The sequence below is a fragment of the Bos indicus x Bos taurus genome, chromosome 25, assembly GCF_003369695.1.
Source record: "Bos indicus x Bos taurus breed Angus x Brahman F1 hybrid chromosome 25, Bos_hybrid_MaternalHap_v2.0, whole genome shotgun sequence".
In the NCBI taxonomy this organism is placed as follows: Eukaryota; Metazoa; Chordata; class Mammalia; order Artiodactyla; family Bovidae; genus Bos; species Bos indicus x Bos taurus.
In genome coordinates this window covers 4,299,662-4,326,264 of record NC_040100.1, presented here as the reverse complement: position 1 = coordinate 4,326,264, position 26,603 = coordinate 4,299,662, and the positions used below count along the sequence as shown (strand labels likewise).

At 44.9% G+C, this 26,603-nt stretch overlaps 1 long non-coding RNA gene and 1 other non-coding gene across 2 annotated transcripts; both read right to left on the bottom strand.

Annotated features, from left to right (window-relative positions):
* Positions 1-17,559: 17,559 nt before the first annotated feature.
* On the bottom strand, positions 17,560-17,632 carry TRNAG-CCC. Its single transcript has one exon. It is a non-coding gene; the product is annotated as a tRNA-Gly (tRNA).
* An 8,223-nt stretch (positions 17,633-25,855) lies between these two features.
* LOC113883639 lies at positions 25,856-26,583 on the bottom strand. The gene is made up of 2 exons (XR_003508696.1): positions 26,469-26,583; positions 25,856-26,352 (listed from the first exon to the last, which is right to left on the bottom strand). It is a non-coding gene; the product is annotated as an uncharacterized LOC113883639 (long non-coding RNA).
* Between the last annotated feature and the right edge of the window lie 20 nt (positions 26,584-26,603).

Here is a 26,603-nt window from a genome sequence, read left to right as displayed (position 1 = left end):
TTCCGTTATGGTTTATCACAGGAGATGGAATAGTTCCTCGTGCCATACAGTAGGACCTTGTCGTGCATCCATTCTATAGACAATAGCGTACACCCGCTAGCCCCAGCCTTGCACTCCGTCCGCCCCCAGCCCCGCCCCCTTGACAACCGGAAGTCCATTCTCTGTGTCTGTGAGTCTGTTTTGTAGACAGGTTCATCCGTGTTATATTGTAGATTCCGCATATAAGTGATGTCATATGTTATTTGTCTTTCTCTTTCCGACCTACTTCACTTAGTATGATCATCCTTAATTGCACCCACGTGGCTGCCGGTGGCAGTATGTCGTTCTTTTCGTGGCTGAGTAGTGTATTCTGCTGATACGCGCACCATGTCTTCTCTGTCCATTCGTCGGTCGAGGGACCTTTAGATTGTCTCCACATCCTGACTATTGTGAATAGTGCGGCTATGAACAGAGGGGTACAGTATCTTTTTGAATTAAGAGTTTTGTCCAGACATATGCCCAGGAGTGGGATTGCTGGATCATATGATAATTCTCTCTTTAGTTTTCTGAGTACTGTTTTCCATAGTGGCTGCACCAACTTGCGTGCCCACCAACGGTGTAGGAGGGTTCCCTTTTCTCCCCATCCTCTCTAGCATTTGTTAGTTGTAGAGTTTTTAATGATAGTCATTCTGATCGGTGCGAGGTGGTACCTTATTATAGTTTTAATTTGCATTTCTCTGGTAATTAGCAATGTTGAGCATCTTTTTGTGCGTCTATTGGCCATCTGTATTTCTTCTTTAGACTTCTTCTATAGTCTATAGAGGTATTCTCATCTAACATCTTTGTAGCTATTTCTTACTTGGACAATGAGTATCCAGCCCTTGGATTGTCCACACCCCACAAGACCAGGAAAGAAGAAAAAAATAGAACAAAGGAAAGTGAAAGTGAAAGTCGCTCAGTTTTGTCTAACTCTTTGCCACCCCATGCACTATACAGGCCATGGAATTCTCCAGGCCAGAATACTGGTGGGTAGCCTTTCCCTTCTCCAGGGGATCTTCCCAACCCAGGGATGGAATCCAGGTCTCCCACATTGCAGGCGGATTCTTTACCAGCTGAACCACAAGGGAAGCCCAGAAGAAAGGAACCACCTTCCAAATAATCCCATTTTGCTACTTAGAGAAAATTTGGTAGGGGAAGAAATTACAATGATAGTAGCTAAAATGCACTTTGAAAGTTACCTGTTTACTTATGCATCATCCTTGTCCCTGGCCATCAATGACAACCAAGAGTTGACTTGTTTACCAGTCTAAATCCCAGGTACTCTTCCCTGGAAGCAAGAAGTGGCGTATCAGGATGTGGTGAGAAGTTCCGTGGCAAAGACACAAGCTGTAACTCAGTTGCTGGAGGATTTTTTTCGTCTGCATCCCACCAGGCAGGTCTGAGTGCCTGTGACCTTGGAGGCACATTTTACTTCTTCACCTTTCCCTCCACACACCTCAGCAAGAACTATCCACTGAGGTGTGGAATTTAATAATAGGCACACCTAGTTAGAGACACTGCGTTTGCCTGTCCCAGATCATTGAAAACAAGGTGTCTCCTGAACCTGCCTGCCAATGCGGGAGATTCGGGTTCAATTCCTGGGTTGGTGAGATGCCCTGGAGAAGGAAATGGCACCCCACTCCAGTATTCTGGTCTGGAAAATTCCATGAACAGAGGAGCCTGGCAGGCTACAGTCCATGGGGTGGCAAAGAGTCAGACACGACCTGAGCGTACATGCATGGTACACACAGGTGGTGATGGGTGCTCACCACCACTGAACTGTACATTTAAGGATGGTTCAAATGACGGATTTTGTTATGTGTATTTTTACCACAATAAAAACACAGGATAAAAAATTATTGTATATGATGTGATCCTAACCACATAAGAAAGTTACATGTAAAATATTCTGAACAAAATAGACCAAAATAGTAACAGTGGTTGCCTTTTGATAAGAGATAGATGACTTTCATTCTCCTGTCTCTATTTTTCTGTTATATTCTATATACTCTATTATGTGGGTGTTTATTGTCATATTCAGGAAAAGATAAACTTGAATTTTTAGATGCAGCCTAATAGAAGAAAGGGAGAATTGGAATTTCCAATGTAGTTTTCTCCACAATTTGCTCACAAACATAGCAACCTACCCTCCGCCTTCTTTCTAGAGATGAGAAAGTTGTCTGTAAAACAACTTTAAAACCCAGTATTTCAGAAGGAAAAAAAATATTGGAAATAAAGTCCACGTGTGTTTAAGTGTCTTTATTTGTCTTGATTTCGCTTAACCTGTTCTTTTTTTCCTTGGATCCCCCATGAACTTAGAAGACACAGCCACAGTGCAGCTGAGATTTTGCCTTTGCTAGTAAGTTAGTTTATGAATGTTATAAATATAACTGATTTGTAAGGGAGAAAGCACATTCTTGGCAAAAACCAAATGTCTCTTAAGATGGGCTTAATTAAAACAAAATACTCTTTAAATAGAATACCTCATCAGAATGCATGAAAATTTGAGAAGTTGAACATGACAAAGTAGGCTTAACGATATAAGATCATTTAAAGCAAAACATTCTTCTTTGTAAGAGTCCCAAAATATGTCTAAGGGTGCACAAAAAGTCAAGACTGCAGAACAAAGACTCTGTGTTTGAAATTTTAATGTGCACATTAAAAAAAGCCAAGAAATACGACCATAATCTGGGTGAGATTAGACAAAACCAGGAAGGTGATAAAATAGCAGAAGGAAGTGCCTTTCAACAGAAGAATTCTAGGCTTTATGCATGAGACCTCAGCTCTAAAAACGACAGTGGCAAGCAGCCACAGTCAAGGCAAAACTCCATGGTTAAAAGACAAAGGGCATTTAAAAAGTTATTTCCATTTTCCTCCTCTGAAAAGGCTTTTTTCATTTGTTTGGTTGACTATGAAATTTTATTAAATTTCCCAAATGGTCTTACCACGTACCGTGTAAGTAACCAGCAACGAAGGTCTCCTGATATGAATTTCTGAAACAGCTATGATTTGAAGGTACACCTAAGTACAGCCTCATACTCCAAAGGGTCAGTGAAAAACAACCTCTGAAGACCGATGGTCCTTACAATGGATTTGCCAAAAAGCAAGCATCCCGTTTTAAGCTCAAGGTTCTATCTGTTTCATTTGCCAACACTTAAAAGGTGCATGTTGGGGAGATGCTGGGTGGTCGGGTCCCATGGGGCAAATGTTTATTTGTCAATAGGGACCTTTGAATGCCTGGATCTGCTCACCTGGCCTCACGCACCCAGCGTCCCCAGCCAAATCCTTGTTTTCATTGCTGACCCACCTAAAAGCTGCTGTGTGGTTGAAAAGCACAGGCCTGGGACTTCCCTGGTGGTCCAGAATCCACCTTGCAATGCTGGGAACTGGGGTTTGATCCCTGGTCGGGGAACTAAGATCCCACCTGCCACAGAGCGACTAAGCCTGCCTGCCCCAACTACTGAGCCCAAGCACTGCAGCTAGAGTCTATGCACTGCAGCAAGAAGACCCCACGTGACACAGTGAAGACCCCACGTGCCTCAGCGGAGGCTTGACACCGCCAGAGAAAGAAAGTGCATTTCCATTGCAGGGGCTGTGAGTTCGATCCCTGGTCGGAGAACTAAAATCTCATAAGCTATGTGGTGCACCCGAAAAATAGGGGGAAAAAAAACACCTAATTTTTCCATTTCCAATTAAATGACTAATTTAAGAATACACCATCTTTTTACCTTTCTATCTGGAATCCTCAGGGCCTGGAGTGTTTGAAGGTGATTTTTTCAGGGATGGGTGGACTCAGAATACTTACATGTTTCCCAAGTAAAGAACCTACTTTCGTTTCTAAAAATACCATATGCTCTGAGCTCCATCACATTCTTTTTTTTTTTTCCCCAGGCAGGATCAAGAGTGGGCTGGGATAAAGTGAGGTAAAGCACCTCCTGACTGTGAGTTACATTTCCCCACACCATGAGTCTTTTAATGTAGTGATTAATCGCCCCAGACTTTGATGAGAGGTGCCTGAGAGTCATTACTTGGGTAAGGATTGGGAAAGGGGATTGGGTCACGTTTGTGTTTTGGAAAGATGTGTGTGGGAGGAGGGAGGTTTGGAGGGTTAAGACAGGAGGCAGAAAAACAAGTTTGGAATTTGATGCAGATCAAAGACAAAGGCCTAGTGGTAAAGAACCCAACTGCCAATGCAGGAGAGGTAAGAGATGCGGATCCGATCCCGGGCTCAGGAAGATCCCCTGGAGGAGCGCATGGCAACCCACTCCAGTATTCTTGCCTGGAGAATCCCCTGAACAGAGGAGCCTGGCGGACTATGGTCCGTAGCGCAGAGTCAGACGTGACTGAAGCAATTTAGCAGCAGCAGCAGCAAAGATGAGGGCACAAGCTCAGATGGTGGGAGTGGAGATGGACAGGGAGGAGTGGGCAGATTCAGATATAAAAGGAGATAGAGGGACTTCCCTGGTGGTCCCGTGGTTAAGAATCCACCTTGCAATTCAGGGGATGCGGGTTCGATCTCTGGTCAGGAAACTAAAATTCCATGTGCCATAGAGCAGCTAAGCCTGTGCACTCCGGGGCCCAGGCACTCTGGGGCCCGTGTGCCACAGCGAGGATCCAGCATGCCGCAACTAAGACTCAATGCAGCCAAATAAATAAAGGGGCCAGGTGGTTCAGTCCCTGGTCAGGGAACTAAGATCCCACAAGTCACACTGTGTGGCTCCCCACCAAGAAATGTTATGCTGATGGAGGACCCGACAGGAATGCAGACTGTCACTGCAGAGCCACGAGTCTGATCAAAACTCTGTCATCTGAAAATATCACGCTCTGTGAAAGAAGCCAGACACGAGAGGTCATGACATAGTTCCATTTATCTGTGAAATGCTGGCAGATGCGCAGAGGTAGAAAACAGGCTGTGCAGAGGAGGGAATGAGCCTGGGGTTTCCTCCTGGGCTGATGAAAACGTCTGGAGCTAGACAGTAGTGACGGTCGCCCAGTATTCCGAATGTGCTAAGTGGCCACTAATGGTCAATTTCATGTCATGTCTTACGAGCAAAAAAAAAACGATCATCTCGTTTCCATAAAGGGAAAAAAAGGGATAAATTGGACCTCATTAAAACTAAAGAGATTTGCTCTACAGAAGACGCTGATAAGGGGATGAAAAGACACATCACAGACTGGGAGAGATTATTTGCAAATCACATAGCCAACAAAGCACTCGTACTGAGAATACATAAGAAATTTTCAAAACTCAACAGTAAAAAAGAACAAGTGGGCCACTTGGATCCAGTGGAAAAAGCGTGGAGGAGAAGTGCCTTTCCATGGCTCTCTTTAACAAGAAGTCTGTGCGATTATCTGACGATGTCTGTGTCCCCTCTTAGAGCTCAGAAAGCAGGGACTTGGCCTGGTTTTGCTCACCATGCGTCCTGTGTCTGGCTCAGGGCCCAGCACATAGTAAAAGCAGAATAAATATGAATGAATGAATGGGCAGGCACCTGGACAAAGTGCTGGCCAAATGGACCTAGAACCTCTAACGCATGACGGCTGGAGAGCCTTAGAACACAGCCCCCCAGCAACAGCAATGGGCAAAGAGGAGCACATTCATGCACTCATTCACTCAGTAAGTACCTACTGTGTACCAGGCTCTGTTTTAGGCATATGAAATACATCCACGGTCGGAACAGACAATAATTCCTACACTTGTGGAACATAACTTTACACTAAACGAAAAGATAACGAGGCATTATTCGCAACAGCTGAAAAACGGACACAACTCTTGTCCACAGACGGATGATAAATGGATAAACAGAATGCATCCCTCCACACAACGGAATGCTCTTCAGCTTTAGAAAGAAAGGAGCTTCTGGCACCCGCTACAACGCAGGTGAACCATGAGGACGTGATGCTGAGTGAAATAAACCAGACACGAAAGGACAGATACTGTGTGATCCCACTTCTATGAAGTCCCTGGAGGACATATTCATGGGGACAGAAAGTAGAAGAGTGGGCGCCAGGGGCTGCAGAGGGGGCGGTGAACCGGGAGTGAGTGTTTAAGGGGAGCAGAGCTTCAGTTGGGGAAGATGAAATGAGTTCTGGAGATGAGGGCGGTGATGGGTGCCTAACAGTGTGAATGTCCTTAATGCCCCTGAACTGGACACTTAAAACTGGTTAAAATGGTAAAACTTTACATTAGGTGTATTTTACCACAACTTAAAACATCCTGATAATAAGGTCTGTGGAGAAACGAAATTTGTGAATAGAGATCACCATTTGAAGGAGAGCAGTCAGAGTCCTGTTCATCCTTCAATTCATATTCAATTGATAGGAGGATTTTTAGCTGCTCTGGAGAGATACAATGATGTTACCAATGACTGAGGGGGAAGAATATTAGTGCCAAGAAGGTCATGTAAGGGACCTCCCTGGCAGTCCAGTGGTTAGGACTCTGCTCTCACTGCCGTGATTGGGTGGGTGGGAGTGGGGGGGCCCTGGGTTTGACCCCTGACTGGGGGAATTAAGATCCCATAGGTTGCAAATCAGGCCAAATAAAAGAAAACAAAAAGATCACTTAATGGATCTCCTTCTGTTATTGAAAATAGAGGGAGGAGAATATTCTGAATACAGTATCCAAGAGCCTTAGGGTCTTCCCGGCCATCGTGGGTTAGGACTGGCACTCTCCCTGCAGAGGGCACGAATTCGATCCCTGGTCAGAGAACCAAGAAGAACCAAGTCCCACGCCATGCAGGGACTTATTAAAAATTGGGGCATTAAAAAAAAAAGCTACATTTACAGTACTGAAACATTCTTTCCCAAGCCTTTCTGTTGGCAATAAGCATAAACTAGAAATGGCACCCCACTCCAGTGTTCTTGCCTGGAGAATCCCAGGGACGGGGAGCCTGGTGGGCTGCCGTCTATGGGGTCACACAGAGTCGGACACGACTGAAGTGACTTAGCAGCAGCAGCAGCAGATCGTACCACTGACTCATCTTGATAAACATACTATACTTAAAGTAAAGGATCAAATCTGTTTTTTTTTTAAGGAACAAAGACTTGGAGGGGGAGAGGAAATGGGAGTCACCATGGGGGGAGTGTGGGGGGAGTAGCTCAAAGAAGGAGGCTCTGAGGAGGGACAAGGAGGGTGCGGAGGCTGGGATCAGCCAGGAGGCGGGGAGGAGGTCAGGAGAGAACAGGACGCCGGTGACATGGAGCCACGGAGGCACTGCTGGGACTTCGAGAAGTGAAAGTGTTAGTCACTCAATCGTGTCCGACTCTGCAACCCCATGGACTGTAGCCCACCAGGCCCCTCTGTCCATGGGGATTCTCCAGGCAAGAATACTGGAGTGGGTTGCCTTTCTCCTCTCCAGGGGATCTTCCCGACCCAGAGATGGAACCCGGGTCTCCAGCATTACCGGCAGATTCTTTACCATCCATCGGAGGCACCAGGGAAGCCCTGGGGCTTCGACTGTTCATCCAAATCAGAAGGAAAGGAAGAAGCTTTTGTGCAAAACGTAAGATCAGTTTCCACAAAGCGGCCGAGAAAAGAACCCAAAGCTGTGTTCCCGGGACTGGCTGTAGCTTGACGCCCAGGCCTGCTTCTTCCTGCTGCTTAATCCACGCCAGAGTCAAAGGCGTCTAGAAAAAAAACACTCGGGGAGAGGAGGGTGACAGGCTCTTAAGGAAACTTGAGAAAAACTTAACAGACCACTGGTCCACATGACTGATACCTCAGTTTCAAGCACGAGCTCCGTTAAACCTGGATGTTGTCTTGGCTCCTAAGAACAGCCGTGTGCTTCAGGATGATAAATCTCCAACGTAAATGAAACAAAATACAATGGGAACTTTCCTGGCTTTCAAGTGAATGCTTTCATTGTAGTTTTGAAGTTTCACATGTACAACTGAATTATTATGCAGATGTTAAAAAATAGGAGGTAGGTCTCTAACAGCCGTGAGAAAAGATGTCTAGGATACCTTATGAAATGGAAAAAAAAGAAGCAAAGTAAAGCAGTTTGCATTCATCTCATTTTGGTTAAAAAAAAAAGTATTTACATGAATAGGTTTATAGTACCTGCAGAAGAAAAAAAATCCTCTGATATCAGTTAATATGGTTACATCTCTGCTAGAATATCAGAGAACTTTCACATTCTATATTATATATTTCAGAAGTGCTGGAAGTTTAAAAATAATGAACATCCATGACCTCTGTGATCAGGAAGGAAAATAAAGATGTTTTCAATGGAATATCTCGAATACATAAATGTCCATCAAAATTCAACAGTAAAAAACACTCTATACAGAAAAACAAACAAGAAATCTAGGGAAATTACCCGGCGGTCCAGTGCTTAGGACTCGGCACTTTTACTTCTGTGATTCAATCCCTAATCAGGGAATGAAGATCCACAAGCCTTGAAGTATGGCACCACCCCCCCCCCAAAAAAAGGAAAAAGAAATCTAATTTTTAAATGGACAAAAAAATACATAGATATTTCAACAAAAAGTGTAGAGATGCCAAGCACATGAAAAGATGTTCAACATCATTAGTCACTGAGGAAATGCAAATGAAGAACACAATGAAATATCATATGTATGTGTCAGGATGGCTAAAATTAAAAATAGTGACAATACCAAATGCTGGTGATGATGTGGAGAAGCCAGATCGCACATCCATGGCTGGTGGGAATGGGAAATGAGACAGCCACTTTGGGAACCAGTCTGGAGGTTTCTTACACAACTAAATATGTTCTTTCCATATGACCCAGCAATTGCGCTCCTGGGCATTCATCCCAGCAGAATGGAAGTCTATGCTCATACACAACCTGTGCATGAATGTTCATAGCAGCTCTACTTGTAACAACCTGAAGTGGAAACAACAAAAGCGTCCGAGAACAGGTGAATGGTTACACAAGCTGCGATGTATGATTCTGTCATAGGGACAGAAAACAGATTAGAACTAGGGGTTGCCCACCCATGGTGGGGCAAGAAGACGAGTAAGTAAGGCAGAAAGAGATAGCGTATCACGCAGACCCCTTGTGCTGATAGGACAATTCTGTGTCTTAATCGTGACGCTGTTTACATGAATCAACATGTGTGATAAAATTGCATACAGGCACATACACACACACACGTGCACACACAAGTAAAACTAGTGAAATCTAAATTGGTTCTGTAGATTATATCAATTGAGTTTCCCAGTTATTACACCTCATGTCTACTATCTACATGTATGTTACTATCTGTATAGAAAAATATTATATTACGATAGTCATGCAAGGTATCACCATTGGACAAAACTGTTTGAAGAGCACCTTCCTATACATTTTGGCAACTTCCTGTGAAATCTAGAATTATTACTTGTTCAAAGTTTAAAAAAAAAAAAACCTCATATGGGGGGACTTCCTGGGTAGTCCAGTGGTTAAAACGCCACGTTCCCAGTGCCAAGCGGCTTGGATCTGATCCCTGGTCAGGGAACTAGATCCCACCTGCCACAGGTCAGAGTTCGCATACAACAACTCAGACCCATCGCAGCCAAATAAATAAATATTTAAAAAAAAACTCATATGGAGACAGATAATGAAATTCCTCTGCATTAACAAAACCTACTTTCATCAAAAATTTTAAAATATTTCTTCCATTTTCATTTAACCTATATTTTATGGGCGTGAATTCTTTGGGACTTTATTGAACTATTTTAAACATGTCTTTCAACTTGGGTCCAAAAAGAAGTTCTCCATCCTTCGATCTGATGGATTAATAAAAATCAGATGACTCTGGACATCTGTATTTATCACCGTTTCAGAAAGTGCAGTCTATAAACCACCTGGGATGAATGAAAAGATGCAGATTGCAGGGCCTCCCCAATTCTTCTAAATCGAGCTCTCCTGGGATAGGATCTGGCAGTCTGCACTTATTATTTCCAGTGATTCTTTTTTTTTTTGGACATGCTATGTAGCATTGGGATCTTAGTTCTCCAACCAAGAATTGAACCTCTGCCCACTGGCTTGGGAGAGAGGAGTCTTAACCACTGGACCACCCAGGGAAGTCTCAATGGACTTTCTTTAACTTGAATTTGGGGGGATGGGTCTCTGGGTCAAGTTTATGCTCTTAATCGTTGATGAAGGTGAGTTTTCTAGTTTTTAGAAAGGAAGAAAGAAAGAGAAAAAAGAAATCTTGGTTCTAGAAAGGAGCTCACTGCTCACCGGCGTGCACAGCAATCCTCGGTCTCTCCTTCCTTCTCACCCCAGCGAGCGTCTTGAACAGAATCAGCGCCCGTCTTTCCCGGACTCAAGCAATTCAACAAGCAGCTATTTTGGCTAATCTTTCAGATTAGTCTTCTTAACTGCCAGAAAAACGGCGCCTTAAAAAGGAAATGTTTCTGCCTAAGAACTTATAACCAGTTGAAAATAGTCATGATCATTTAAAAAAATAATGCTGCATAAGTACCCACACGATTTACCTCAAACACTGGTCCAGCCAGCTAAAAATAACCTCTAAACAAATACAAAACCTGGACGAGGCCCCGTGGAAGAAGCAGAGCCAACAGATTCTTCAGAAGTGAGGCTGGAGGACTGACCAGCTCTCAGCTTAGTCTGATCTGGTGCGAAGATCAAAGGCTGGCGATGGACTAAAGACGGCGCAACAAAGCAGAGATAAACAAACGGGCCTCCGCTAACTCCAGAGCTCCTGCCCAGCAAGTGAGAGCATCCATGAAATGAAAAGTGTTAGCCACTCAGTCATGTCCGACTCTTTGTGACCCCTTGGACTGTAGCCCACCAGGCTTCTCTCTCCACGGGGTTCTCCAGGCAAGATTACTGGAGTGGGTTGCCATGCCCTCCTCCAGGGGCTCTTCCTAACCCAGAGATCAAACCCAGGTCTCCTCCACTGCAGGCAGATTATTTACCATCTGAGCCACCAGGAAAATGAAATGAAAAAGCAACCTCCAAAATGGGAGAAAATAGTTGCAATCAGCCACTTGATAAGGGCTTAACATCCAAAAGATACAAAGAACTCTCACAACTCAATAGAGTTAAAAAAAAAAAAAAAATCTGATTTAAAACTGGGCACGAGAACCGAATATACGTTTTTCCAAGGAAGACATGCAAATGACCCCCCGGTACATAAAGAGGCTCAGCATCACTCAGCGTCAGGGAAATGCAAATCAAAACCACAATGAGCTATCACCACACATCTGTTAGGATGGTGATGATCAGAAAGGCAGGAGATAACAAGCGTTGGTGAGGACGTGGAGAAAAGGGAACCTTTGTGCAATGTTAGTGGAAATGTAAATCGGTGCAGCCGCTAGGAAAAACAGCTTGGAGATTCCTCAAGAATTAAAAATAGAGCTGCCAAATGATCCAGCAATCCCACTTCTGGGTATAGAGCCAAAGGACGTTTAAAAAAAGGATATTGGAACTGCCATGTTCATAGCAGCATTATTCACCATGGCCAAGACAGAGAAACAGCCTAGGTGTCCATCACAGATAAATGGCTTCAGAAGATGTGGGGCCTAAGGAATGGGCTATTATTCAGCCGTGAGAAAGAAGGAAACCCTGTCATTTGTTAGAACACGGTGGACCCTGGGGCTTCCCAGGTGGCTCAGCGGTAAAGAATCCGTCGGCCAGCGCAGGAGACACGGGTTCAATCCCCGGATCCAGCAGATTCCCCTGGAGAAGGAAATGGCAACCCACTCCGGTATTCTTGCCTGGGAAATCCCATGGACAGAGGAGCCTGGCAGGCTACCGTCCGTGGGGTCGCAAAGAGTCGGATACAAGTGAGTGATTGAGCTCACACAGATGGACCTTGAGGGCACAATGTTAAGTGAAATAAGCCAGACAGAGAAAGACAAATACAAATATGGTATCACTTATATGTGGACTCTAAAAAAAAAAAAAGTCAAACTCATAGAGATAGAAAGTGAAGTGGTTGCCGGGGGTTGGGGGATGGGGAAAATGGGGAACCTCCCCGTGGGTCTCCATAGCAACCAGGAGGGAGGTGACAGCTTGGGCCCTTTTGTGACACCCTCTAGGAAGCAGGGAACAATCCTTGCAGGCACTCTTTCCTCTGAGAGGCAGAGGCTCAGAAGGGGGGGGCCCCAGGTCTGCAGACCTACAGGTGATAGGTGTCCGCCTCGTATGGGACTGCTACAGCCGAAGACCAGAGACTGGGCTGTTTAAACCGACATCTATTTCTCATGGATACAGAGGCTGGAGTCTAAGGTCAAGAAGACCTGACTTTTGGTGAGGGCCCTCTTCCCGGCTCATAGACAGCCAGCTTACAGATGGTCACCTTCTTGCTGTGTCCTCCCAAGTCGGAGAGAGAGAGAGGCGGGGGAGGGGTGAACTCCAGTTTCTTCCCCTTTAGAAAAACCTTTTTATTTGGCTGTGCAAGTCTTAGTGGCACGAGGGATGTGGGATCTCTAGTTGCGACATGTGGAATCTAGTTCTCTGACCAGGAATCAAACCCGGGCCCCTGCATTGGGAACGTGGTATCTTAGCCACAGGACCACCAGGGGAGTCCCTCTTCCTCCTCTTATAAACACACTAATCCTATCGTGGGGGTTGTACCTTCATGACCTCGTCTAAACTTAATTACCTCCCCAAGGAACCACCCCCAAATGCCACCCTGGGGGTTGGGCTTCAACACATGAATTTGGGGTACGCACAGTTCAGTCCGTAACAGATGGTTAAGGTCAGTGGCTGGGGAACCAGAGGGTGGGAAGGGTTTGGAGGCAACTCAAGTAAGAGAGTAAGAGAAAGACAGAGACAGAGGCAAAGACAGAGTAGAGACAGAGGCAAAGACAGAGTAGAGACAGAGGCCGGGAGAGAGGTAGAGAAAGGCAGAGAGGGCTCCAAGAAAGAGAGGGCGCCTGGAGCCACTGGCCTCCTGATTGAGCCAGATGGCTCAAGATCCCAGAAACTATTACTTCTCCATTCAAAAAAGATTTTTTTTACGTTTTTATTGTGCTAACATAGGTAACGTGCCGTTTCCCATCTGTAAGCGTCCAGTTCAGGGGCTTTCAGTCCGTTCACCTTGCTGCTCAACCATCCACACGTCATCTGCAGAGCTCAGTCACCGACCCTAACTGAAACCCCACCCCATCACATAGTGACTCCCCACCCCCGCAGCCCACCCCGTTTTCTCCTCCTTGCCAGCTTGCGTTCTCCTTTCCCCCCACAATAAACACAGTGACATCTTCAACACGACAAGCACTCCTGTTTGGGGGGGGGGGGCGGTGATGACGGGAAGTGGGGCAACTGTCTGATCTGATGGGGATCCAATGGGGAATCTCGAGCAATCAGAGTCAGAATTGGAAAAAAAAAAAAGCGCCAGGCTGCGACCACCAGGCAGGCTGGGTGCCCCTGAGGCCCAGATGGTCTGCAGGACCTTGGAACCTCGGGGAAAACACGGAGGCTGCAGCCAACCGGGAAGAAGCGAGACAGGGAGGGCTGACGAGACCCCTCCCCACCACTGGAGACGCCATCATCCTCACGCCAAGAGTCCCTGGTAATTTTCTGTCCAATTTGGTAGCAATACACCCACTTAACAGCAAATCCAATTACTGTGGCTTCCCCCCATTTGTCATCTTAAGTGGGGTTTTGCTTCCATTAGAACTTATAACAAATCACTTCAAGCAGCAGAGCAAAACCTGACTCTCCTCTCTTGTTCCCTGTTTTCACAGTTTTAGACACTGAGGGGCAGGGAAAAGGGCCTTGGGCTTCCCAGGTGGCACAAGTGGTAAAGAACCTGCCTGCCGATACAGGACACGTAAGAGGTGCAGGTTCGACCCCTGGGTCGGGAAGATCCCCTGGAGGAGGGCATGGCCACCCACTCCAGTATTTTTGCCTGGAGAATCCCATGGACAGAGGAGCCTGGCGGGCTACCGTCCATGGGGTCACAAACAGTTGGACATGACTGAGTCAACAGCGGGCACACACAAGAAGGGTCTTTCTTGGGCAAATAGCTGAGGAAAGGAGGGCAAGGCTGGTGCTGGTGTTCAGGGCGGCGGCAGGAACTGGTCCTCAGCCACAGAGGGGAGGATGGACTTGAATGATGCAATGAGAGCTCGGGGGCCGCTGGGCGAGAGGGCTGCAGGCCAGGGCACAGGCGGGACCAGACTGTCAGCCTCTCTGCTTTTATAGGGCAGAGGCATCGGAGGGCTGGCTTCATCCGAGACTGGGGAGCTTTGGATCTCATGGGTTGGAAGGACAAGGGGTGTAGGGGTGCTCCAGTCTCTGCCCAGGACAGGGAGGTGACATCCTGCTCCATCAGCCCAGAAACGGCATCTCAAACGAGTTGTCTGTTGCAAACTGCAGCTCCTGGCACAGGCCTACCGGCTTCCCGCAGGGGCTCGGCAAGCCTCCGTGAACCATTTAGCTGGGCTGAGCGGAGGCTCCTGTGTTAGAAGCAGCAGTCCCCATCCAGGGCACTGGCCAGGGAGTGAACAGGGGTCTGAGAGCCACTTCCGGGATGTCCCCCAGCCCCTGGGAGATTCCTCAGCACTCACAGGCAGTTTGGTCTGAGAGTCACTTTTCTGCCCAACCCACGGATAGACAGAACAACTCCTGTCTTGCTCATCCTTAGAACCTGACGCGCAGCTGGGAGGCACTGAAGACCTTCGCTTCTTACTGCCAATCCCGGAAAACCAGTATCCCTGTTATCACACACCTCGAGCCTTGGCCCGCCGGCTTCCGTCTGTTGCACCAAGTTCTCCATCACGCATTGGGTCAAGGAGCCAAACTCTGCGCTAATCGCTGGAGGCTCTGCGCGCATTCCCTGAGATGCCCTCACCGCTTTCATGAGTCCCACCAAGCCCAGGACAGAGTTCAGGCAGATGGAGGGGGTGACGACTCATACTCGACCACACGTTGTTCATGACATCTAACCATCCGGGATCGCCCAGATCCAGGCCGTCTATTGTGCTGTGTAATTTCGAAGAGACGCCGTGTTTTCGGACTGAAGAAAGCAGGCTTAGAGTAAGTGCCCCGAAATGGTCTATGGTGAAACAGAAGAGGAATGTCCCTCCCCGCCCACCTCTCGGGGACCCAGCCGGCCTGGCAGGAAAGCATTCACTTCCTGCCTATGATCGAGAGATGCATTATGTCACAGGGGGGAGAACTTCCAAATCCTATTTTTAGAGGTGATGAGGGGGAGGCTGAGTCCAGCCTGGAGCTGGAAGGGGCCCAAGGTCTAGGGGGCAACGGCTTCCGAGACCTGCCTCCATGCCTCACGCTGTCCTCTCTCACGTTCCGAGTCCCCACGTGGCTCTGCAGGGGGGCGGTACAGGATGTTCCCATGAATCGTCTCGAGCCCAGTGAACTCGAGCACCAAGGTCTCGCTTTCAACCCGAGTCTGACCTGTAGCACACGCCCCTCTCCTACAGACCCAGGCTGGGTGACGGCCTACTACAAGATGACACGTTTCCAGAGGGGCAAGACTGAAAGAGACTTCAAGACCCACGGCCACTGGACAATAAAACGCTTGGAATTCAGCACAGAAAGGTCGGGGGGAAGGTCCTTCATTCTAAAATAGTTTTACTCTGATTTGAAAAGATTCATGCACCCTGGGGTTCACAGAAGCATTATTTACAATAACCAAGACATGGAAGCAGCCTGACCAGATGAATGGATAAAGAAGATGTGGTACACACACACAGTGGAGTATTATCCAGCCACAAGAAGGAAGGAAATAATGCCATCTGAAGCAACGTGGATGGACCCAGAGATTATTACACGAAGTGAAGTCAGACAGAGAAAGACAAATACCATGATCCATCACCTACATGTGGAATCTAAAAAAATGATACAAATGACTTTATTTACAAGATAGAAATAGACTCCGACACAGAAAACAAATGCATGGTTACCAAAGGGAAAAGGGAGGAAGGGATAATAGTAGGAGCTTGGGATTAACAGATGCCAACTATTGTGTATAACATAGAGAAATAACAAGATCCTATTGTATAGCACAGGGACCTGTATTCAATATCCTGTAATAAGTCATAATAGAAAAGAATATGAAAAAGAAGATATATTATATACAGAGAGATAAATATAATAGGTATGACAGATAAATAGATAGCTATAGAGAGAGACAGCTTAGTCAGTTCAGTTATATCTGAATCTTTGCGACCCGATGCACTACTGCCCACCAGGTTCCTCTGTCCATGGGATTTTCCAAGCAAGAATACTGAAGTGGATTCCATGCCCTCCTCCAGGGGTACTTCCCGACCCAGGGATCGAACCCATGTCTCTTACATCTCTGGCACTGGCAGACAATTCTTTACCACTAGCGCCATCTGGGAAATGCCATCTGATCAGACCCGCATCTGCCTGCGTCTCCTTCTTTGCAAGCGGATTCTTCACCCACCAAGCCACCTGGGAAGCCCCTAGATACAGTAACACATAAATATATATATATATAATTTAATCATGCTGTACACCTGAAACTAACACAATACTGGAAATCAACTATACTTCAATTTTTTAAAAATTATTAAAAAAATAAAAATTAAACACAGGGAGCCTAGCCTGGTGCTCTGTGATGACTTAGAGGGGTGGTGTGGGGGAGGGGAAGGAGGTTCAAGAGGGAGGGGATATATGTATAATTATGGTCAATTCATGCTGTTGTATGGCAAAAACCAACAGAATATTGTAAAGCAATTTTCCTTCAATTAAAAAATAAATTTGCTTTTAAAATTTTTAAATAATTTAAAATATTCAAAATCATAGAAAATAAAGACAAAGAGGTAATGCTAGTCTCCGTCACGGGAGGCCTTACTGGCACCTGGTGCTTGTTCAACTTCCACGTGTTTCATTCAGAGAGAATGAGGACAGTCTTGTTACGAAGGTCAACTCTGTGTCAGCTTGACTGGGCCCAGGGACACCCGCCCAGAGAGCCGGTGAGACATTATTTCTGGGTGTATCTCTGAGGGTGTTTCTGGAAGGGATTAGCATTTGAATCGGTAGACTGAGTACAGATGGGCTGAAACTGGGCTGGCATCACCCAATCCACTGAGGGTCCGGACAGGAAATGAAAAGGACAGAGGAAGCCTCTTCTGTCCCCTTCTTGAGCTGGAACATCCATCGTGTCCTGCCCTTCGACATCGGAGCTCCAACTTCTGGTCCAAGAGTGTTAAGCCACCCACTGTCCCAGTTCTCCAGCTCATGGATGGCATGTTGTTGTTCAGTCCCCAAGTTGTGTCTGATTCGCTGCCACCCTATGGACTGGCCCTGTCCTTCACTATCTCCCGGAGCATGCTCAAACTCATGTCCAGAGTCGGTGATGCCATCCAACCATCTCATCCTCTGTCGTCTCCTTCTCCTCCTGCCTTCAATCTTTCCCAGCATCAGGGTCTGTTTCAATGAGTCAGCTCTTCATATCAGGTGGCCAAATATGGATGGCATATCATAACATATCTCAGCCTCCATCATTTTTGGGGGGGGGGCTATTTTTTCATTTATTTATTGGCTGCCCCAGGTCTTAGTTGAGGCACATAGCCTCTTCGATCTCAGTTGCAACATGTAGGATCTTTTAATTACAGCATGTGGGATCTAGTTCCCTGACCAGGGATCGAACCGGGGACCCCTGCATTGGGAGTGCAGTGTCTTAGCCACTGGACCACCAGGGAAGTTCCTCAGCCTCCATAATTGCGTGAGCCAATTCCCATAATAAACCTCTTCTGTATCCATGAATAGCCTACTGGTTCTGTTTTCTGTGGAGAACCCTGACTGATACACTCGTGAATAAGATTAAAAGGCAAAGCCTAAGACAATCCCTTTCTGTAGAGCAAACACTTACAGGAAACCATGTGCAAACTCGTGATCTTTTTTCCCCCACTTCAGGAGAATGGGGTTTTTGTCTTACACAGATGGGTGTTAAAAGTAAAAAAAAAAGTCACACACCATATCATAGTAAAGATCTTGAAGAAGCAGAATTGTCACATGTCTGTCTGTAACAGATTGTCCAGCAGAACTTTCCGTGACGGTGGAAATGCTCGTTCTCTGCACTGCCCGAAGCAGTGGCCACAAGTCCCTCTAGCCATCAAGCCCTTGAAAGGTGGCTATCGTGAGTGAGAACTGAATTTTAGATTTTTTATATTTCAGGTAAAATTTAAGAATATTTCCTAATTTTCCTTGTTATACCTTCTTAGATACGCCCATCATTTAAAAGTGGACATTTAGGAGAAGGAAATGGCAACCTACTCCAGTATTCTTGCCTAGAGAATCCTGTGGACAGAGGAGCCTGGTGGGCTGCTGTCCATAGGGCTGCATAGAGTCGGACACAACGGAAGCGACTTAGCATGCATGCCTTGGAGAAGGAAATGGCAACCCACTCCAGTGTTCTTGCCTGGAGAATCCCAGGGACGGAGGAGCCTGGTGGGCTGCCGTCTATGGGGTTGCACAGAGTCGGACACGACTGAAGCGAATCAGCTGTAGCAACATCAGTACCACAAAGTGAAAATATAGGTCACTAACTACAAACCACCAAAGGGTTCCATTTCCACTTAAACCAAGGTCATACACTTTGTCTGAACTTTTTTTTTTTATCTTCATTCACATCTTGGTAGTTTTCCCTGCTTTCCAATAAAGTTTTTCTATGAGGGCAAAATAAATAAATAAATAAAAGTGGACATTTCCAAATACATGGGTTTTTAAAGTATCTTTGATATGAACTTCTCACCTTGATATTTATTTCTCATTTAAATGCCTTCTTCTCTGCAATCACCCTCTGTGTTTTTTCAGTCTTGTAACTTTGAGGCTTTCAATGGCTAAGTCAAAGATCTCTCTTGGTAAACGTCACACTGCACTTGAAAATATGTGTATTTTGAAATATATTTTGATATTAATTTCTACCATAATTGCATAGTGATGAGAGAACACAGTCTGTATGATTTCAATACCTTTAGATTATGAAATTTTTGCACTTTATGTCCTTGGATATGTTCCAGTGTCCCCAAGTTTAAAGTCTATGGGAAGTTGAATAGAATTTGTATTCTACTGCTGTGTGAAAATTGTATAAATCTTAATTATGTTGAATTGGTTCATGGTGCTTTTCAGGTCTGCTATATCCTTTCTACTTTTTTATTTTTTATTGAATGATAATTGCTTTTCAGAATTTTGTGGTTTTCTGTCAAACCTCAACATGAATCAGCCATAGGTATACACATATCCCCTCCCTTTTGAAACTCCCTCCCATCTCTCTCCCCATCTCACCCCTCTAGGTTGATACAGAGCCCGTTTGAGTTTCCTGGACCAAACAGCAAATTCCCATTGGCTATTTTACATATGATAAGTTTCTGTGTTACTCTCTTCACACATCTCACCCTCTCCCCCCCTCTCCCCATGTCCATACCTCTATTCTCTATGTCTATTTCTCCATTTCTGCTCTGTAAATAAGTTCTTAAGTGCCATTTTTCTAGATTCCGTATATATGCGTTAGAATACAATATTTTTCTTTCTTTCTGACTTACTTCACTCTGTATAATAGGTTCCAGGTTCATCCACTGAACTGACTCAAAGGTGTTCCTTTTTATGGCAGAGTAATATTCCATTGTGTATATGTACCACAGCTTCTTTATCCATTCATCTGTCGATGGACATCTAGGTTGCTTCCATGTTCTAGCTATTGTAAATAGTGCTGCAATGAACAATGGGATACATGTGTCTATTTCAACTTTGGTTTCCTCAGGGTATATGCCTAGAAGTGGGATTGCCACGTCATATGGTGGTTTTATTACAAGTTTTTTAAGGAATCTCCATTTCATCTTCCATAGTGACTGTATCAATTTACGTTCCCACCAACAGTACAAGAGCGTTCCCTTTTATCCACATCCTCTCCAGCATTTATTGTTTGTAGACTTTTTGATAATGGCCATTCTGACCTGTGTGAGATGGTATCTCATTGTAGTTTTGATTTGCATTTCTCTAATAATGAGCGATGTTGAGTATCTTTTCATGTGTTAGCCATCTGTATAGAAATATACTTTTCTATATATTCATTCTATTAATTTTTGAGTTTGCTATTAAAACTTCAACTAAAAATCTTAATTTATCTACTTAAAAATTAATTGTAATATACAGTAGAACTATATGTAATCTTGTTCTGTATTTTCCAAGTCTCCTATAAATGCATTATCATACTTTCATAATTTAAAAAATAAATACATTGATAAAAATTTTAAGTAATCACTTGCGGTAGCCTCTACCCTATTGGATATAATGTCCATACCTTATATTTATTCAACATCTTTTTTTTCTTTAATCTTGGAGCACATGTGTTTGTAGCTGTGGGATCTTCCCAGAGGAGAAATCGAACCCATGTCCCCTGCATTGGCAGGCGGGTTCTTAACCACTGGACCACCGGGGAAGTCGGTCAACTGTTTAAATCATGTCTCTACCAGTTACTAGCTAGGTCGTCTGGCCTCCATGTCCTTGGTACTGAAATGAGAACCATCGTTCTGAAGATTGAGTGACTGTTCTGGCCGGCTGCCCCTTCATGCTGCAGAGCTGGGAGGTCCACAAAAGGATGTTCTTAGGAGTTGGAACATTATTGTTAGTTTCTCTTTTAATAAAACATCCTCATTCTGAAACATCTTAAGAGAACCGTAAACATGGGGATGAACCATATACATAAATGTATGAGCTTCATAACATAAAGACATGAGTTTTGCAAGAAATTCAGGCCAGATTTTGGGATCTTGCAAAATCTCTGAGGAGCTTTGAATATTACGTGTCTGAATCGGGCAGGAGAGAGGGAACAATATCCAAGCAATTTTTCCCCAAGAGACCCAAACGGAAATATCTCACAAAGAGGAAGCCTGGAGTTTATTCAAACAAACTGCTTTTATTTTAATAAGTCCTAAGTGGTACTCAGAACGTTTCCAAGAAGTTAAATCACTGTATGCTATTTATATACATCTATTATCACAATTTATCATGTTAGAAAATTTCAGTAGGTCTTTCACCAAAATGCACCAGAAGGAGCAATCATTCATTGACATGATAAAATAATAGCAGCTCCCAATATTTTAACAGATTCTGACGTTTTAAAAGGATTTCACGATGAGCCATCAAAGAAACGTAAAGCTGTGATTTCGGGAGTGAAGAAATGACTCGGATGGGGAGGCAAGTTTCCCTTCAAGGGTCTCTAAGAGGCTCTCACACGTGGACAGGGCGCAGTTAGACCTTGACCCTTCTAAAGGGGCCTGTCAGGGCTCCGCTGCTCTGGGCAGAAGAGAACATGCTGACAAAACCACCATTCTTGTTGATATGGGGTGAAAATGTGGTTTCATACTTTCATACTGAAAGTCGCTCTCCCAGAGAAAAACAAAACCACTGAAATTCATTTTCTAACACGTGGACCTTCTGGTTTCAGAGCACCAGCTGTGGGTATTGACTTAAAGAGTTACAAATCTTATCACCCTCACTGAGCTTAACAAACCACAATGAACTGGACCAATGCCTGTGTTTTCACCTTCATTTTTGCTTAGGAATTTGGATAAACAAAATAACTGGGAAGAAAAAAAAAACCAAGACCTTCCCTGAAGCAACACACCCGAAGTGAACAGGTGGCTCCCTCTTGTGGCAAAATTGGGCCACACACGCCCACTGCGGGGCCGGCTTTACACCCCACCCATTCATTCCCTTTGAATTAGCCAGCAGCTACACTGAAATTACCCTGAATTACTAAGATTACTAAAAACACAGAGTCTGGGTAGCGGTGCCCCACCCACTGGGACTGATTTCCGTTGTTCTGAGGGAAACAGAATGTTCTGTTGGAATCTGCCCAGAGTGAAAAAGGCCACTTAATAGTTACTTGAGGGAATTCCCTGGTGGTCCGGTGGTTAAAAATCCACCTTGCGATGCCAGGAACGTGGGTTAGATCCCTGGTCAAGGAACTAAGATCCCACATGCCATGGAGCAACTAAGCCTGTGTGCTGCACCCAATACAGCCAAATAAGTAAAATAGATATTTTTAAATAATTATTTTACAATAATAAAAACCTCTACCTTACACAGTGGAATAGGAAATGTGAACAGTAACTGAACAATGAACCCTGCATGCCACTCACCCGGATGCAGGGACCAGAATCTGGCTCAGTCTTCTCTCCCAAAGGCACCATGAGGCTGGGAAATGAGTGTTTCCCTTACCGCTGCAACCTCAAGCTCTGAGTGAACTCACACATATGTATGTTTGGACTTGCCCCATAGAGAACAGAGTAGCTTCGTGGGAACTAAGCCAGCTCCCCTCTTTTCTCAGATCACCCTCATAAAGGAGGTTTTTCTGAACAGGCACGAGTCCTTATCAGGTCATAGAAGGGTGATGGGAGAGACAAGAAACAGTGCCCCATCCTAGCTATATCCCCTTAGCCGTTCTACAAAGAACTAGACTTTAAATATATTTATTTGGCTGCAATGGGTCTTAGTTGTAGCATGGGGAATGTAGTTCCCTGACCAGTGATGGAACCCGGGGCCCCTGCATTGGGAACTTGGAGTCTCAGCCTCTGGACCACCAGGGAAACCCAGAAGCAGACTCTGATGCATCTGAGAACTCAGTTGAGAAGAGGCAGCAATGCAATGGTTAATTTCACATCACCTGGCCGGGTTAAGTGATGCCCAGATAGCTGGTAAAACAGGCATTCTGGGAGTGGGAGAGTATTTCCACAAGAGACTACTAGCAATTGAATCTGCTCGTTGAGTCAAGATCACCCTCCTCAGGGAAAAGGGAATGGCAGCCCGCTCCAGTATTCTTCCCTGGGAAACCCCATGGACAGAGGAGCCTGGTAGGCTAGTCAATGGGGTCACAAGAGTCTGACACGACTTAGTGACTAGACAGCGACAGTAGCAGCAGAGACTCCTCTGCCTAGAAAAGCTTTCTGTAGCGTTTGTTTTGTCTGGAGTTCCAGGTTAGAATTGGGAAAAACAGAACAACGGATGTTGGAGCCTTCAGACTGGAAAGACTTTGCAGATATTCAGACTACCTCCTTACAGGAAGTCCTGATAGTGTTTTCTTGTGTACTATAAGGCGTTTGCCAACAAAGGTTGGTCTAGTCAAAGCTTTGGTTTTTCCAGTAGTCAGGTACGGACGTGAGAGTTGGACTATAAAGAAAGCTGAGCACCGAAGAATTGATGCTTTTGAACTGTGGTGTTGGAGAGCTCTTGAGAGTCCCTTGGACTGCAAGGAGATCCAACCAGTCCATCCTAAAGGAAATCAGTCCTGAATATTCATTGGAAGGACTGATGATGAAGCTGAAACTCCGATACTTTGGCCACCTGATGTGAAGAACTGACTTCTTGGAAAAGACCCTGATGAGAAGGGGATGACAGAGGATGAGATGGTTGGATGGCATCACCGACTCGATGGACTTGAGTTTGAGTAAACTCCGGGAGCTGGTGATGGACAGGGAAGCCTGGCGTGCTGCAGTCCATCAGGTCGCAAAGAGTCGGACAAGACTGAGACTGAACTGACTGATAAGGCGTTTTCATACTTCCGAGGTTGCTACAGTCTGTGTGCTTTCACTATCGCAAGACTCCTTAAAATTCAATGTGAAATTGATCTTCGTTTTCTTTTACTCTTATTAGAGCCTCAGATAAAATGCTAAATAAAAGTCAAGACTCTTTAATATGAAAAAAAAAATCACCCTCATCAATGCAGGTGGCCATCACCCAAAACACTAGAAGTTAATAGAACAAAAAGGAGAAAGGGCGATTTTGCTCTGCTTGAGCTGAAGGGTCCCTCTTCCGCCTGTAGACATGGGTGCCCTTGGTTCTCAGACCTTGGGACTTGGACTGGATGACATTTGGCTTCCCCGAGTCCGCAAATGGCAGATAGTGGGGCTTCTCAGCCTCCATGATCCCGTGAGCCAATTCTTGTGATAAATCTCCTCATATCTATACCTGTAGATTCTATTGTTTCTCTGGAAAATGACTAACACAGCAATTTAAGTCAAAGGAGCACAGAGGAACTTCCCTGGGAGTCCAGTGGTTAAGACCTCGCCTTCCAATGCAAGGGGTGTGGGTTTGACCCCTGGTCAGGGCATTAATATCCCACAAGCCTCCTGGCCAAAAAACAAAAACATTAAAAAAAAAAAATCCAGGAGCAATACTGTAACACATCAATAAAGATTTCAAAAAAAAAAAAGTCACTCTTGGGAAAAAACAAGGAGCACAGAGACTCGATGCTTTCTCCAAACTACCTTGGACAAACAGGGGGGCAAAGTGCTTGTAATCTTAAACACAGAAGACGAGCCAAGAGAAGTGAAACACAGCCTATTTCCAATTCTGAAGCAAATTACCTGTTTCTGATAGAAACAGTTTTGTAGGTAGGTGAGGAAGCAAAAACAAGTCCACTTCCTTAAAAAAATTTTTAAAAACCTAAAAGCGTTCAAGTTAACTGCAGAATTCCACTCTGATACTGTGGCAAGGCACAGCTCCCCTATAAAAATCCCTCATGTTATATACCTAAACACAGGCAGAGCAGAACCAGCCATGCCCACTGCTTGAACCACCGCTGTTTACCAGAAGTCACCAGTCCTCAAAGATGCCTTCCACTCAATGGCACACGTTCGTTTCAGGAAAAAGGAGACGTAAGCCTATGAAGATGACCTTTAAGAAGCAGTCAGGCTCTTGGCAAACAAGTTTTCCCATCACATTTCAGCCCTGCAGATACACAGCTCTGTGGAGTTTGCAGGGTGTGAAGCACAAATGAAAAGTGCACAGACGCTTTGTTTAAATTGGTCCAGTGCAACCAAGTTTCCATAAAATGGGGGGAAAAAAAAAAGAGGTAACATTCTGGAAGCAGAGGAGAGCCAAGCAGAAGCGACCATCCTGTGGCATCTTACTGAGGCCTCTAGTTTCAAATGGCTACCTTGAACGTATGGAGGATCAATTGGCTGGGCTGTGTTTCAAAGCTTCCAGCACTGGCTGGTGTTGGAGAGCCATTTCCAGCTCTGAGTTCATATGGATGGTTTAGGAGATCCCTTCATTCTACTTCTTCTCCTTGGAAAGCTTAATAAGAATTTTGAAGTTACCTACAGCAAAGTACAAAGCGAATCTTAAAACACTTTTTTTTTTGGCCATACCGAGCCACTTGTGGGATCTTAATTCCCTGTTGTTTTTCATATCCAACTCTTGCCGACCCCATGGACTGCAGCATGCCAGGCCTTCCTGTCCATCACCAACTCCCAGAGCTTATTCAAACTCATGTCCATTGAGTCGGTGACGCCATCCAACCATCTCATCCTCTGTTGAACCCTTCTCCTCCCACCTTCAATCTTTCCCAGTTTCAGGGTCTTTTCTAATGAGTCAGCTCTTCACATCAGGTGCCCAAAGATTGGAGCTTCAGCATCAGTCCCTCCAATGCATATTCAGAACTGATCTCCTTTAGGATGGACTGCTTGGCTCTCCTTGAAGTCCAAGGGACTCTCAAGGGTCTTCTCCAACACCACAGTTCAAAAGCATCAATTCTTCGGCACTGAGCCTTCCTTATGGGCCCACGCTCACATTCATATGTGACCACTGGAAAAACCATAGCTTTGACTATACGCACCTTTATCAGCAAAGTAATGTCTCTGCTTTTTAATAAACTGTCTAGATTTGTTATAGCTTTTCTTCCAAGGAGCATCTTTTAATTTTAATTAAATTTTAATTAGTTCCCTGACCAGGGATCAAACATGGGTCCCCTGCAGTGGAAACTCAAGAGTCTTATCCACTGGACCACCAGGGAAGTCCCCACATTTCTTATTCTGCGTGAAATTACAGGAAATGGCCTATATGCATTTTAGAATACACACACAAAGCTCCCAAACACATGTGTTGCTTCCTAACTATAAAATCAAGTCATGTAAGAATAATTGATGTAAACACAAGCTTCTTAATTTTTTATTCTCTACAGGCTGGCAACTTCATAATCACTTCAAGATCTCAACATCCACTCCATGTGAAAAAGATTTCATGATTTCCAAATGTGAATAACCAAGTCCAAGATTTTGCACTATATGCTGTTTCTAAATTTAAAGTGACTGTGCTGTCTAGTCCTTAAGAACAGAATCCATAAAGGCAAAAAAGAAGAACATGCATATAGACATCAGAACTTTTAAAACAGGCTTCCCTCAGTTTTCACTGCCAAAATGATACATTTAAAATATTTCAAATGAGCAATCCTTTTATAATTTAATCATGGAAACAACTTATTCAAAAGAATATCTTATTCCTCTAATTGCTTCAAAAATAGAATGGGTTGCAGAAGGCCATCCTTCACAGCCCTGAAACTTCATAGGTTTCACACGCTACACAGATCACCACCTTTCTACCCCAGGACTTTCCACAGGAGGGCCACCTTCGGACGGACCTGGAGACAGCACAGCACCAAAAGGAACAATGTCAGCAGTGGATATGCACTAAAAAATAATGTAAACAAGAAAGTTACTGTGAGCTTTTCCACAAAGCTTTTATAAAAGCACTTACCTTATTCTGACGTAACTATACGAAAACACTTCAAGTTGATTTGTGTGTGCTAAGTCGCTTCAGCCGTGTCTGACTCTGAGACTTCATGAACCATAGCCTGCCAGGCTCCTCTGTCCATGGGATTCTCTGAGCAAG